The following is a 16,498-nucleotide window of genomic DNA, read 5'->3' on the forward strand; positions in this document are numbered from 1 at the left end:
ATCATTTCAAAGTCCAATTCATATTGAAAACGCATTTCCATTCTGCACTCTGCACAACTAACTGCAGGTGGCTGCAGGAAACCTGCACCTGTATTTCACAGGGGACTGCTCTCCTCGGCATTCAGGTCTGCTCACTGAAGAGACAAAAAAAGTTCAGAAAGGTCCTGCTAAGCCATATTTTTTCAGTGTGTGGGCAACTCTGTGCAAATGGGAGTCAAACTGATAGATTCCCAAGTGCCCTCTGTACCTCTTTGTCTTAGTTAGTGGCCTTGCAGCAGAAAAAATGCAGGTCTTTCTTTGCCTCAATTCACAGAGCAGTTTTTTAGAGCAAACCTGTCATCACCAGTGTCCTAAGCTGATACTGTGAACGGTGATAAGGATGGAGAGGTTAATATGAGGACAGCCGTTTCATTCTATTTCTGGTACAAGGACAATAACTGCTGGTCAAAGAGGAGGGCAGACAGTTCAGCGTGGTGGCATCTCTAAATGCTGCAGCTAAATTTGACTGGGCTCATGAGTCAAATGTCTTTCTAGCATAGCATCAGGCAAATAACTGAACTGCAGCCTACAAAGAGTCCTTTCTTTCTATTTTAAGAGCTGTGTGAACAGAACTAGAATACTGCAGCTATTTTCCATTATGATTTATCTCTCCACACACTTAGAGTCCACCCTGGTCATGCAACAATATCCCAAGCTTGGAAAAATCATCTTCTCATGATCAGTGTCTTCTGGGAAGAAATCCCAAAGCAAGAAAAATGTGTGAAAAGAGAACAGAAGTCGGTAGTGCAGATGGAGAGAAAAAAAAAGAGAAGGCAGGTAGAGAAATCAGTGCAGCAGAAGATATGCCCAAATTCATCACTGAAAAGGGTAGAAGTTATCAAGAAGTGCAATCGCAGATGGAAGGAGACGTGGAAAGAAAACAAGATTGGTTATTCGAGCCATCTGAAAACAGGGTGCCCTATAAAAGAGGCCGGGAACAAAGGACAACATGACTTCAAAGAACCTCATGGTGCTCTTTAGATCAGCTGGACTTGACATGGCCCAGCCTCAATGGCAGGGTGCCTCTGGTCCTGAAGGGAAAGGAGCTCCAGGTTAGACCCGAAAGTCTCTTTGGTGAAACCTCCCTCCCAGGGGGCAGTGGCTCTGCTCCCTCAGTGTCAAATGCCAGAAATTGAACTAGCCTGCAAGAAAGGAGGTCTTCTCCGCCGGCAGTCTGCCTGACTCCAGAGCTTCTCCTCTGATTCTATTACAGAAACAAGTTTTTCCTCAGGCCAGGGTTAAAATCTACAGGCCTCTCTCTTCCTAACCTCTGAATGTTATGAAGTCACTTAAGTTCAGAGTCTCTAATGCAGTTTCCTGAGGCAGGACATTTAATTCTTCAGTACAATAGTCTTTTGAAGAAGGTACACACTGCTGAAAAATGACCCATTCTGCTTTAAAGGCAGGAACTTCAGGTGTCAAATCATGGCACTTTCATTCACTGAAAGCAGACAGCACATTTCAAAAGATTCGCAATAAAGTCCAGCAAATAACTTTTTCTCAGAATTTGCCCATAATTGACTGAATTCCAGCAGAGAACAGAGATAATGAAAGGCTGCTCATCTCTTGGCCAAGGCCAGCAGCAATGCTGTAGGCTGTATCTAGCGAGCAAAGAGCAAATTGCACCAGCCCTGTCCCTCCAGGGCTGGATTTTAAGTGTTAAATTCTTGCAGCTCTGACACTGCTGGAGTACGCCCATGGGGCCTTGTTCCAAATTTTTGTAGCACATCATTTGCCCCCAAGAGAGTATTTCTTGCTTATGTTTCAGAGGAAAAGTTACTTTTTTCTCTCCCAATCAATTCACTAACATAAACGTCCTCAGTGCAGAATTTCTAACATCGACAGTACTGTACATCTTTACCTCTCCAGGGTATTGCTCTCTTTTTTTGCAATAAAACAGGTCTGCCGCAGTGGGAAAACTCTCAGCCTTAACTTACACACAGCAACTCTTTTTTCTTGGGAAGCAATAGAGAAATACACTAGCAACTGTTCCCATTCTCCGTATTTATTTTGTTATTCACACAAATGTGAATCACTAATCAGCATCTATCTTAAATCACCATAAACTTCCTGACTAGCTTGCTTTGTCTTTTCTCTAGGCAGCCAGCCCAGCTGGTTCCCATAGGTACTAGCAAAATAAAACCCTGAGAGAGAGAGATCTAACATTTGATTTTTGCAAGCAAAAGCTTCTAGTATTACAGCCCGATAAAGCATCAATCAGCAACTGGCAACGTTCCTTTCTTCTGCTGTATCAGCCCAACCCCTCCCTGATCTGCATTCCCGCCAGCGGGTAGGAACCTCATTGAAATATTGACCAAAATAAAAACCACTCCCATCAATACATACTGTTACCATGAGCTATAATTTTGTTCATTCATTATTACGCACAGTGACAGCCTAAGCCCAGAGTGAGTAAAAGGGCTGTGGTGGCAGTTTCCAAGGCTGGCCTGTCCCTTTCCACAGGGTTTCTGTACTCATGCAGCATGGAAAGAGAGGGCCACATCAGCTGGCAGAGCTCTACTGGCAGTAATGGCACTGCATCAATTTTGACTCACTCAGCTCCTAGTTCCTAATATTCAAAGGGGTGTTGTTGACATCTGTATTGCATATCTGGAGCTTTCTTTACTTCCCTCTTTAGGTCATGCTTAGAGACAATATTTGTCCCTAATTCAGAAATGGTGCACAAGCCTCTGAAATGCATTCACCTGTCTCATCTTGGAGGGCAAAGGATTGCTCTAAGGAGAGGAACCAGAATGTGACTAGTGTCAGGGAGCCATCACCATCGCACTCGTTTTGTATGTGACAGAGAAAACGTCTGGCCTGGGATGGCATTTTCTGGTAGAATAAGCTATTTTAGATATTAGTTGTTCATCACTGGGACCAAACACCCTTTGAGAGAAAAGACTGACCGTGGGCCAAATTACATACCGTCTGCTGCTTCTTCTCTCAGTTTGCCTCCTGGGCCGTCCTGAATGCAGTGTCCAAAAAATGACTGACACCAAGCCTGGATGAGAAATAGAAAATGGGATCCAGAATAGTCTGCTGCCACATCTGACATCCAGGGAGTGCTGCACCATGCTCTGTGGGCTCTGTCAGCTCCAGATGAGTAGCTATGCCTTAGCGAAACAGCAACCTTTCACCTATGTCCCTTGACGAAAGAGGTGAATATCAATAAATGCAAGAAGGAGTAGCAGCCCCTCAGACTCTTGGCTGGAGCCTGACAAGCCGCTAAGTGCCAGTTTGGGTCTCCTTTTGGTCTTTGCCAGACAGAAGGAACTGAGCATGTTAAGATGCTGAAGAAGGGCACATCATGCTCGATGTCGTACATGCTGGGAGAGAGGTTTGACTGCGCCTGCGTCCAGGAAAGGAGGTTGCAGTGAAGAGGAGAGTCACTCGAGGACTGCTAACACCACCAGTCAGCTGCAGACTGAGTCACTCTGTGCATGGTAGAGCATATAAAAAGTTGGTTAGACTCCCACTAATGGGAGTCTTCCGTATAAAAACATCGAAGGCAAAAAAGGAGGGGCAGAGCTACATGTCTTTGTGTGGTGAACATAGATTAGCAAAACCAAATGACCCAGAGTGGCCCGGCAGGCTGCTGCACTTCAGCTCAAGCCCCACAGGACTAGGAAACCAGAACGATGCAGCTCAGATGGTATGAAGGATGCTGATGTCTGCTGGGAGAGACTTGTGGTGGTGGCAGGGGTGGTCTTCCAGCAGATTTAGCTCATGGCAGAGTACACACTGCAGACTGCCGTACTATGGTTCCCTCCAACCTGTGTATAATTTCCACCTTCAACAATTTTAAAGTCAGTAACAAGTGAGAAGCCTATCCTATTTGGCTTCTGTCCTACTTACACTTCTGTTTCAACAAAGCTAATATTCTGAATGTTCTGGGTGTTTTCCTCGGCCTTTGTTTGGCCAGAATGTGCCATTAGTTACTTTTGCTACTATCTTAATGAAATGGGGTTTTGCCATTCATTTTAAAGTGTGAAGGAAAAATGAAGGAAGAAATACAAATGGAAGAATAAACGGGCAATCGTGCTTATGAATAGGAGTTCTGACGCTTTACAAGTACTGTTAGAGACATGTATAATGCAATTTATTTCACTGAGTAGAAATAACCATGCTTTTGAGTACAAAACAAGCGAAGTTAAAGCAAGGCTGTGGGTACAGCAGAAGGAGTGCTGAACTGGGAGTCGGGAGACTTGCCTTTCCTCCGCAGGGCTGCCACCGACCTGCTGCAGGAGCTCATGCATGTCCCTTACAGCCCAGAGCTGCAATGGTGTTTGAGCATTGCTGTGCTGTACCCTGCAATGTCAAAATGACATAGTGCTCTCACAGATGAGTCCTGATGGTTTTAGCAGTGGCAGATCTTCACTTTCAGCATCTGTCCCCCACCTCTGCCAGTGGTTTGTGTGGCAGGGGTGATGGAGATAGGTCTACTGATGAAGCTCCAGAGGTAACGGAGATACGGATGCACATTCCAACCTACTATCCCAGCTTTGGGACCAGCACAGTCAGCAGCCAGGAGAAGCAAGTGGCTGGAGCTGGTAATATCTCGGATGGCTGCAACTTCATTTGCAAGAGCTCATCTATGAAAATCATAAGCAGGGACACCAAAAGTGATACACAGAGCCAAGACACCCTCACCAGCCTGCAGGATGCAGGCCCCTGAGGACTAGGGTTTGAAAAGCATTTAAGATCCTAACAAAGGAATTCACCTACTTCCAAAGTATCTTTCTCAAAATGTTCCTGAAACTGGATGAAGCTGTAAGTGATATCAAATTTAAGCAGCACGAGGTAATACAAGGCCTAAGCACCTTTCAAAAGATGACATCCATTCGTTCATATTAGCTGCGTGTGTTATCAGAGCAAGTGCTGCGATGCCACAAGCACAGCTCACCCTGACAGTGCCCTGATCCCATTTGTGCACTGCTGTAACAGCAAGTTGGATAATATTATCGTGAGAGTCCAGGTTTACCTCTCCCCATCCCTTTTCCACCCCCAAAATCTTATCAAGAGTATTTAAAAAGAGCATGCAGTTTTCTTTGGTGCAGGACACTGGGAAAACACTAAGTATTTTCAAGTTGTATCATAGACAAATATTTTTTTTCTCACAGACATTGAGCCATTTGGGAAAACACTTTTCCACTCACCTTCTAGAATGCAGATGTCTGATAATCTATTTAATTTACAAGCCTGATTATTGTAATCTTATAAAAGATTTTTCAACAAGCAAAGAAGCAAAATCATTAGATGTTTCAATAATCACATCACTAGAGAAAAAACAAAAGTGGCATAAAGGCTTTCTCTGTGATTGAAGAAAAAAGATGTAAAAAAATAAAATAGGTTGGTAGTTCTTGAAGAGCTGAGACAATCTCCAGGAGTCTAATTAGCAGAAAAACATGCCCTTTCATTGACTTCTCAGTCAGAAGAAATGCAAAAAGAAGATCTGTCTCTTCAAGATCACAAATGGGACAGAAGTAGTTATGCACGTATTCCTTGGAGCATTCTGGATTATGCATGGTTCTTCAAGACTTTACCAAATCTGCATGTTTTTGGCCTTTAGCAAGATAAATTATGAGATGGTGAAAATTGTACATTCTATCTTGAAGTAAAATATCTACTATGTCTCTTAAGAGTGACTTAATTTTACAACCAAAATGAAGACTGCAGGTTTGATCAGCACAGACAGATTCTGCAGCTGGAACTAATGTTGAAAGAACATTTACATTTTTCATCTGGTTGTGGAAAATACCTAGAAAAGCTGCTCTTTGATAACAGTATCAGGTTTCAGCACAAACCATGACACAGTGATAAAAATTCCTCCTTACTATTTTTCTTTTGCCACATAGCACACAACGAGTACGTTGTAATCCCAACAAGCTGTGCAGCATTAACACGATGCTAAAGCTTTATTTGTTCAAGGAACAGGCACAGGACTGAGGGCCCAGAATTGGCAAATCTGACTTCCGTGATTAATTGTATGACCGCTTTGTGTTATCACAGCAATTTGAAAGCACTGGCTAATTGGTTCCCACAATGCGACCGTTACATAGGTAAATACAGCCTTCCCCATGATCTGCTTTTGCTACCCAGACTGCACACTCATGTGTGGCTGTTTTAACCTGGTCCAAGTTTTGAATGGCCCTGAAAAGAGCAGCCCCCCATCAACGCCCCTGCTTGCTCATTCCCAGCTGCTCTCTCGAGTGGATGCAAAGGTCGGTGCAGCTGCGTGGTGGGAGCAGAGCCAGAGGAAACCTCGCTCTCTCCCCGACTGCGTGCTTCCCGGTGCACCCTGCAGCTCCTGGGAGATGGGGCCGGCAGACCAGGCACAACGGTCCCCTCACCCACCCCAGCAGCGCTGACCGGCAGAGATGGGGAAGGTGCTGGACAGCAAATGCTTTAAGACGCACGATGCAGCCAGGGCACCCAGGGACCCAGCAAACCACTGAGCCTGTGTGGGCCTGCAGCTCGCACCGGCTGTGAGTGAGAAGGATTTGTTTCCAAGGTCAGTGGAAACAAACCTGTGGGCCTGCAGCTCAGGCTCTGGATGCAGCCCAGGAGCAGGCTCGGTGCGGGCACACGTGTGTTTGTGTGCTTGCTGTCCTTCCTGGTACCCTGCAGCACGTGCGGTTTCGCTGGCTCCCAGCAGCGGGCAATATTGACTTCAGCAGACTTGGAAATGAAATGCAAATTACTCTTGAATAAATTATTCAAATATTTGTTTCTATTTAAAGGGACTTTTTGGCTTCTCCATTAAATAAAATATGAAAGTGGCATGATAAAGCATGATAAAGTTTGGTTCCCCAAGCTGGACAGAAGCAAGGGAACAGGGCTGAGTAACATCCTCCCCTTGCTCAAGGTTACAGGCCAGACACCAAATCCCATACTGTTGCCCTAGGCAAAATGCTATGTTTTATCTTTTTTTTCCTGAGTAAAGGCAGCATGATGAGGGTCTTTTAAGGAATATCAGCAGCCTCCTTCTAGCTGTTGACTTGGAGCTTAATCAGTTGCAAAATATTTCAAATACTGACAAAGGTATCAGTGTGTGTCAAGATGACAGTGACGGGGCACTTCAAACAACGTGTGCTCACTTGCTTCCTGGCGTGGTCCAGCCTGTCCCAAGGAGCCTCTCCCATCCCCTGCCCGGCCACAGTTTGAGGCTACAAACTGGGAGACACTGCTCACACGCTACCTGGAGCTGTGTTTTGGACAGAAAAGAAATTAAATGCATGGGCTTGAGCTGTGCTGTTTTATGAGACCCAGGGAAGATGCTTCAGTCTGTTTTATATCCTGTTATAGAAATAGTCATCACCTCTTCGCCTATCAACTCCTCACACATAAAAGGTGAATAAGAGCGTTTCTTCTTTCCACGTTCAGCTGTGAGCAGGAAGGCCACCTCATCTGGTCTCTTAGCATGCGAAGATCCAGCATCTTGTACACCACTCAATTTCTCCTACAGCTGGTAGACATTTCTGCAATTTTATCAGCAATATATTTAATACCACACGGCCTACTTTGCACAAATGTGGCTGCTTTGGCTCTTGTTCATTCTTTGTACAAAAGCATTAGCTAAACTGCTGGTGGGTTTTTTTTCACATCCTATTTATTTTTCTCTCTCACTAACTCTTTAAACAGAATTTGTTGGGGTTTCTTTTATTTTTTCTTTTTGTGGAGGAATTTATATCAACACCCCACCCTCCCATAAATATTGTTGTTATCTGTGATTAAGAGCATGTGTCTCAGTCTGGTACACCCAATGCTATTGCAGAGTTATTTCCTAATTGTTCTTTTGCAGTAGAGCAGAGAATAGGATTTTAAATATGAGCTTTGTTTTGTAGGTCATGGGGTGAACTTGGTTAGCAAACCTGGGCAAACAAAATCTGTTGGGTTTTTGTAATGTTTTGGAATGAGACATATTTATTTATTTATCTCTTACTGGACAAATCTTTTATCTCCTGGAATGTATAGCTACTTGGATCAATGCTGTATATCAGCTCTTTTGCATAACTAAAACTGGACCCTTGCTCCTTAGACACATTAAGAATTGCAGATATTCTTATGTGGCAGCATGCTGGAGCTTCATGTTTTTCAACCTTTCCCCATTCAAACATTTTAAAAGCTGCAGGTTGGATCTCAATATGACTACTAAAAATCAGAACTGATAAATTTCTAAGAAAGATGCAATGAATGTTAAATCTCTCCCTTGCAGATGAAACTACAAAATCTGTCTGTGGCACCAGGAATTCATATGGGAGAAGGATTTGCAAAGGTCTGAGAGCCATCACCTGCCATAGCTGAGACAGCCAGGGAGAAGGAAGGTGACGTCTCCTGGGGCCAGAGACCTGTCCCTGCCTACAAGCGTGGCAATTTCTGTCCGATTTTTCATTCAGGGCCACCCTCTGAGAGGCTTTTAAAATGCACACAAAATCCAAACACAAAATTTCTGGCTATACCCTGATTAGCATGCCCTTATCCATCAAATCCCTTCCTCTGTAATTGTCTGTGCTCCTCCTGGCTAATTGATTTGCCCTACAAGCAGTTTTATCCATTGCTATGGACAGTTTTGTGGCATCACACCCATCGGCTTTGTGCAGAAGGGGCAAGGAACAAACCCTAGATGTGAAATTGAAGTGTTTGCTCCCCCTTTGGATGTTTCTTCTCTGCTCTTGGTGCAAAACCAAATTTTAATTCAGAGCACCTCAGTCTGGAGGCCAAAATCCCTGTATATAGTTGATGGAGATGGGCATTTTTTGCTAGAAGTCGAGCCAGGGTCCTGACAATTGGCCAAAGATGTGTGTGTCTCCTGGAAGAGTGCTGCATATCTCAGCTCTCCAGATGGAGACAGCAGCTGGAAGCAGAGCTGTATTCCTGAACAACTAAAGGCTCTGAGATCATGGTAGCAAGTCTCATGTTTTCTGCAGCAAGAGGGTTAAAGGATGCAAGGGAAAGCACTTCCCAGGGGCCAGAGGGACTTGGCTGAGTGCAAGCCGGGAAGGAAGGATGTGATGGGCAGAGAGAGAGAGACGAGGCTATAAATCCTCCTTATTTCTGCTCTGCTTTACTGAATGTCTTTGTGCTTTCTCTATTTCAGAAGCCAAGCATTTAGTTTATGTTCAGTAAAACCTGAGCTGAAAAGCCTTATCTCATCCTGAGTCCCCACGTAAGGGAAGGTCTGGGCATGTTCACTGTGAGACCCCAGCCAGTCTGGGGTCCTGTCACACACACAGACCCCAGCCACCCCAGCATCCGCTTTGCAGAGAGAAAGGCCTTGATTTTGCAGCTTCTATGCCTGCATCAGGCTGAGCCAAACCTCTCGGGTGTCTGCATAGGGGTGAATCTCCCTGCTTGCAGAAAGCCACAGCCATAATGGGGGTTTTGCCTCAGGGAGGATTGCAGGAAAAAGCCTCAACTGGACGATGAACATGCAAAGCCAGCAGTAGGCATGGTGGTCCTGGGGTGCAAATCACAGAATCACAGAATCACAATCAACTAGGTTGGAAGACACATCAGGGATCATCGAGTCCAACCGTTGCCCTGACACCACCCTGTCAACTAGACCATGGCACTAAGTGCCATGTCCAGTCTTTTCTTAAACACATCCAGAGATGGTGACTCCACCACCTCCCTGGGCAGCCCATTCCAATGTCTAATAACCCTTTCTGAAAAGAAATTCTTCCTGATGTCCAACCTGAACCTCCCCTGGCGAAGCTTGAGGCTGTGAAGCTTGAAGCTTGAGGCTGAGCATTTGAAGCAAATGCTTCAGCTGAAAGGCTTCTGGAGCCGGGCAGCCATGCTGGCAGTTTGCATGCCCCTTAACAGGGGAAAACATGGGGATGTATGGGAAATTGGCAGCTGCCAGTGAGAAGTGTGTGACGTGGGGAGAAAGACAAGCAGGAGCTTCATGCTCCCCAGCCAAGTACCAGGATGGAGACACCTTCCCTCCCTTCACAGGTAGCTGAAATAAAATTGGAGAAATCTACTCTTTCAGAAAACTCAGGGAGATGGGAGAAGTACCCCGGCTGCTGCTGTGGCTGCACAGCTTCACCTCTCTGAAGGCAGCAGCAGAGCTGCTTGCTCTCTTTGTGAAGCAAGAGAGAGAGACTATGGAGGGAAGGAATGTGGCCACCCCCTCAGTGATTTATCCCTCAGGCACGACTTCGGGGTTAGAATATATGTTCAAGGAAAAGGAATAATGTAATTACTCCTGCCTTAGCTACAGGCACGATGAATCTACCTGTTGTTCTTGCAGGGGGCATCTAATTAAGCAAGGTAGGGACTAGGGAAGGAAGGAAGGACCATCAAATATACACATCAGAAACCTGCATATAATGTTGCAGATCTTATTGCGTGGCTGTTGAGAGCCTTGCAGGCTGATTAAGCTCTTACCTCTCTGCTTCTTCCCAAAGTCCTTTTGAATCCCCCTCCCCGTGGCGGCAATCATCCCAGGCTCTCTAAGGAAACGGGTGAACTCCACTTGATTGCAGCCTGGTGCTGGTTCAGCCCACTCTGCCCCCACCGCACCCCGGGGAAAGAGGTAGTGTGAAATCAGAGAGAGAGAAAAGCAAGCCAAGGTGCTGCAAATGAATTTGGCGTCATCTGTCAGCTCTGCTTTGATGCGCCTGTGTTTCCTTTTCTCTTCTGTTCAAAAGCCTTTCTGGAGTCTGCCAGCCATGCCACACAGTAGCAGTGCTTTACTGCTAACCAGGACCATGCACCCTATAAACAAAGGGCTCTGTACCAGGACCTTCAAAAGAAATCCCCAAAACTCTCAGATTAAGGCTTGCGGCATTTAGCCCTGGGAAGAAAACAACTGCACCCAAAGCAATGTCCATAGACTGTTGTCACTGTAAAGGGCAGTATCTGTCTGTGTCTTAATTTTTTCAGACACTCATAACTCGGCAGTGGGAACTTATTTTTCATAGATCTTGCCCAAGTAGGGTGTCAAGCTTATTTTATTGCATTTCTGAGGACCAGAATGTGTAAATAAAAGAAGGGAAAAAACTGCCACTGTTGAGGCCATTTGGCCTTTTGGGTTTTAAATAACTATTAAAGTGTTATCTGAAATTTTCTACTGAGTACATCCAGCATTATTTTCACCAGGGCCCCCTAGGAGTTCTTGCTACATCCAGTTTTGTCAGGCAGGGAGGCACAAGAAAAATCTCTGCTCTGCCATATGTATTTCAGGAAACATGAATGAGAAATAAGAGAGAAAAGAAGGGAAATTCACAGTGACTGCTCTGGATATTTCCCCCCTTGTTTCTCAAGAGCAAATAATGGAATTTTGACCAGCTCATTTAATGCATTAAAAAGGCCTTTTCAAACTTTAAAGCATCCAAGATACTGTAATAATACTAAAAAACCTTACTCAATAGTAGATAGAAAAATGGATAAGAGCTTTTAATATGGAATCATACAAAGCCAATAGACTGTGCACAAAAAGGCATTTCAGCACGAGGGCACTCTCTCCATCACTGGGGTGATCAGCCCTCCTGCTATTTGTTCTGATGGCAGCTCCAATGAAACCGGGGCTTTTTGGGAGGTTATGTTTTTTGCCATTGACTCCAGCAGAGCCGCAGTTCACCTGCTGAAGGTTTGAGGCTAATGGGAATGAGAGGTGATCAGCGAAAGTGGGAAGGTATCTATTGGCTGGGATTAAAGCAGCCAGAAGGAGGAGGTCAAAGCATCTCTCTGCCAGTACTGAACAATTTGGGGTGGCAGAAGCAGAGGACCGGCTGGGTGGTGCAGGGTATAGGGCTGACTAGTGCCAAGGGGACCCCAGCTAAGGGTCAGCAGTATCTGAGAGAGCAGCAGAGAGCCATTCCTGGCCCTGAGACAGCGTCTGTCCTGCAGGAGCAAGGAACAGGCTTCATTTCCTGCCCTACTAATCAACAGAGTTCAGCCCGTTTTGGGCAAGTCCATCCCAAACTTTATGGTATTCATCGTCCTGCTAATACCTAGCATCAGCAGCAAACTTACACTTGCATGCTGATTCCTGGGGTATGCACTTCATTCTGCAATGACCTTTGCATCTTTAATGAGACCACACACAAACATAAATGCTTTGCTTGAAGGGCCATGGCTTTTTTAGCAGTGTGAGATATGTGTGGAGCTTTGAAAAGGCCAGAAGTTCCCCTTGCAGGGTCAAGATCACATCAGCTTCGCTCATCTTATGTTGTCCTTTATGTTGAATGACCGGCGTGTTCTCTTCTGAGCTCTGTGAACTCATCATAAATGTGCACATGGATTTGCTCAGCTGTGGCAGAAGAAGAAGGTCTTTGGGTTGAGTGTCCTGGTTTTGCAGGGACAAAATTTATAGAATCACTTTTCTGTTACATTTGGTTTCAGTTTGTGGCCAGCCATGGTATGGTGATCAAGGCCATTAGCAGCTAAATCCAGGGCAGCTGACCCAGGCTGGCCCACAAGTGTATTCTATATCATTAACATCAGGGTCACTATAAATTGGAAAGCTGGGTGGGGATGACTGGGGCTTTTTGTTTTGCTCTTTTATTCCCTCATATCTTCTCAATGGTTGTGATCCCTGGAGGGATGTGCTACCATTCTGTGGGCTGAGTATAACTTTGTGTCTTTTGTGTTAGTATGGATATTGGTTTTCCTATTTTATTAAATCTGTTTCAATTTCAACCCATGAGTCTCCCTCCTTTTCCCAATTCCCTTTCTCAGTTGGGGAGGGGTCTTGGGTGATAGGACAACTGGTTATTGTTTAGTCCTGGGTGTGGGTGAAATGGAGACAGTTGAGTGATAACAATGGTGAGTTCACAGGAGGCTTTGGTCATCAGATTCATATAGATGATCAAAAGCTGGAGTTGGAAAGGCTTATGGGAAGGATGCGTTGATAAAAATGGGGAAGGAGGCAGTGGAAGTGCAAGAGGGGAGGAAAGAATTGATTTATGATGAAGCCAAAGCAGCTGATCTGAAAGAGATAATTATTCTTCTATAACTGGCCAGGGAATGGGGGAGCCATTATGTGGATGAATGGAGACAGCAGAAGCAATTTGTCAGCCTGACTTGTTTGAGTGAGTAACTTCAATTCCTCCTTGTCTTCTTCTAAGTGATTTTTTTTTTCATTGTCACATAGGAATGTGTTTTACATTTCAAACTCTCCTGATGCTTGCATGACTGAGGGAAGAGAAAAAGAAGGACTTTTGCATGAATATCAGCCATGTTTTTTTGCAGCAGTGCCCACTGGCACTACTGAAACTACATGCATTCTTGTCAGCTGTTCCAAGTTTTGGGGTATTTCAGACTTGGAAGGAAAAAATTTGTTCCCAAGGAAAATTTGGAATTCAAAAGACACAGCCCAGGAGCAGAATATTTCATCTCTCTCTTTCCATGGTTTTTATTTATTTGTATTTTTGGACTGAAGTGAACAAAAGTTGATTCTAAAGTTTTCACTTTACAAACCTAAAGCCGCACTGTATGTGCCTGCTGACTACTACGCTTATGCATTCCAAAATGTCTGTGTCTTTCTTTCTGATGTTTGTTTGTGGGGACAGCTCATCCATATTCTACAATATGGATGCAAATTCTGCAAATTCTGCAAATTCTGCAAATTCTGCAAATTCTGCAAATTCTGCAAATTCTGCAAATTCTACAAATTCTGCAAAATTCTTCCACTTTCTTTTAAGAAGTGAGAGCCATCTTGGGGATTGGGGATGAAAGCCAGATGTGAGATAGAGGTGAAGCATAGGAAGAAGTTCCCCAGCTCTGCACTTGGACACCCCTGTCTCCCTGTGTAACCCCTGATGGCAACCAACCCCAAAGGTATTGCTTTTTAAAAATTTTTAATTTGTCTGAGGGCCATTAAAATGGCCTGTGAGGATTCAAAACCAGTTTTTTCCTTAGACCCCCAGGGCTGGTGGACATTTGCTGGGCAGGCCTGGCACACACAGACAGCCTGGGCTCCAGATGTTGGCTTCTCCCTTCCTTATGTAGCCTTGCGGTTAGTCCACTCTCCAAGTGAGGGATCTTCACTTAATTCCTCCTTCTGCCCAAGCAGGTACAGACCAACATCTTGGACTTACAGAAGAGCGTTTTGGCTGCCAGCCACCTGGCTCAGCTTGAGACAGGTTGCTTCTCTCAGGTTGAGGTTTTTGGAGGATGGGTCAGTCCCCATGGCTAGGTGGAAAAGAGGGGTTTGAACCACCTCAGGTGAAGGGCAGAATTGCTCCTGGCTCTCTTGCTTTGGAGGTGCATCCTTTAAGACTATTATATAAAAATCTAGATAGTGATACAAGGCGAAAGCATCTTTCTCAGTTGTGTTTTAGAAGAAAAGAGAGAACTCTGCTCTGCATTTTGAATGGAAGAAGACCTCAGGGGGACTTTCTGTCCTCTGGAGCCCAAGTGACCTGCCAGTAGCCCTGAGAAAGTTGAAAGGGATTCAGGATTTGTCCTTCTGCTCATTGTTTCCTTATTGCCTGGTTCGAGGTAGCTCCCTGCTCAGCATCTTGGGTGCTTTAGACCTTTCTCTGAGAGGCCTCACCATCCCCAGGTACTGCACAGGGCTCTCTGGTCTGGTCTGCTCTGCTGTGGATGCCAAGCATGTAAAAGCTAGCCACTGCAGTGCCTGATTTTTTCACTGATTCAGTCTTTTAGTGACTTAGGGATTAGCGAGAATTTTAAGAGCACTTGAAGTTATGTCAGCTTTTGGAAAATGTCCCCTCTGGCATAAGCCTGGATTTAAGCAAGGGGAGAGCCTATCCTGCTCCAGAGACTACTCACGGCTGTGCTGCAGAGCCACTTCCCAATGACCCCAGAGAGGAACCGTAAGTGCTTTCTTCCAACTACTTGCAATGCCTACTCCTTGTTACATGCTTAACTTAAACTCTGGCTTTAGCAGTTACCCAAAGAGTAGTTATTCCATGCCCACATCAGTCTGGGCAAGGAAATTCAAGATTGAGTGCAAACCTTATGGTTTCCTTTTGAGGCTCTGGCCAAGCTCATATGCACTGTCATCTGTCTCCAGACACACTTGCCAGTCCCCTTTAGAGACCTTCTTCTCCCTTACCTGTGGTGTGGCCACAGCTCCCTGAAGAGAAACAGACACTTCTAGGGAGAGAGAGATTCACCTGACCTGCTCTGGGAACCTACCTTATAATTAAATAAATTGCATTCTGAAAGTGCCTGTTGCTCTCCACTGGCTGTGAAAGGTAACAAGCTCAGATTCATCCAGCTTAGCTGGGCACACCTGATGTAACTTCCCTGAGACCTTCCCTGCAGGAGTTCAGAGACTGGGAAGAAATAGCAGAAAAACTGATGGAAGACTTTGTCACCTTTTTTTCTCTTGGGTATGGTACCCAGGAGGCAGGGCAGAGGAATGGTGAAGGGGTGTGTATGATTTACTTGATCCCCTGGCCACTGTTTAGATAAGTCACATTTCTTATATCTGTTGCCTGGATGAGCTCATAAGTGCAAATACTTGCAGCTTTAAATGTGGCCATTCATTATTGAACAGGAAAAGATAGCAGAGTGCTTCTCTCAGAGGTTGAAAATTATAAAAGAAGCCATAAGTGAGGCTAATAAAACCAAGCTGTTATCAGAGGAAGAAAGGGGGAGGGAGGAAGGCAAAACCCCTGCATTTATTCCTCTGAGACACAATTAAAACCCTGAATGAAGATTTTCATGAAGGTTGATGTTACTCACTCTGTTTCATGTGCCACACTCAAATTATGAATTTGCAACAGAAGGAAGTCTTTCATCCTAGCTTTAGCTACTTGACTCAAAGTTTAAGCCTAATGAACCCATGGGACCCCAGTCTGCTCACACACCAGCACAAGCCAGAGACATCTTGACTGGTGTCGGAAGGGTGATTGTGGTGCAAAGCCTGGCATGAAGGGAGGGACACAGCATCACTTCAGAACAGGGCATGTATGTGCAAATTCAGGCTCGAGGTGGTTCAGAGTGAGACTGGCCATCTGGGGATTAGCTGGTAACATTTAGAGTTATTACTACATGCCCAGAGGGAACGCCCTCTCTTTCAAAGACAGCCAATTCGTTTTTCATAATGGTTTGGATTTGGTTTGGGTTCCTCCCCCCGCCCCGAAACTCTTGGACGTGCAGTGGAACAAACCTATTAAAGGTGAGTCATGACTCATACCATCTCTCTCAGGTTGGGATATGAAATAAGATATTTGGATAACCTGGAGAAGAGAAGGCTCAGAGGTGACCTTATTGCAGTCTACAACTACCTGAAGGGAGGTTGTAGTGGAGTGGGAGTCGGCCTCTTCTCCCAGGCAACTAGTGACAGGACTAGAGGACACAGCCTCAAGCTTCACCAGGGGAGGTTCAGGTTAGACGTTAGGAAGCATTTCTTCTTGGAAAGGTTCATTAGAAATTAGAATGGGCTGCCCAGGGAGGTGGTGGAGTCACCATCTCTGGATGTGTTTAAGAAAAGACTGGACATGGCACTTAGTGCCATGGTCTAGTTGCCATG

The sequence above is a fragment of the Nyctibius grandis genome, chromosome 4, assembly GCF_013368605.1.
Source record: "Nyctibius grandis isolate bNycGra1 chromosome 4, bNycGra1.pri, whole genome shotgun sequence".
Taxonomy (NCBI): Eukaryota; Metazoa; Chordata; class Aves; order Nyctibiiformes; family Nyctibiidae; genus Nyctibius; species Nyctibius grandis.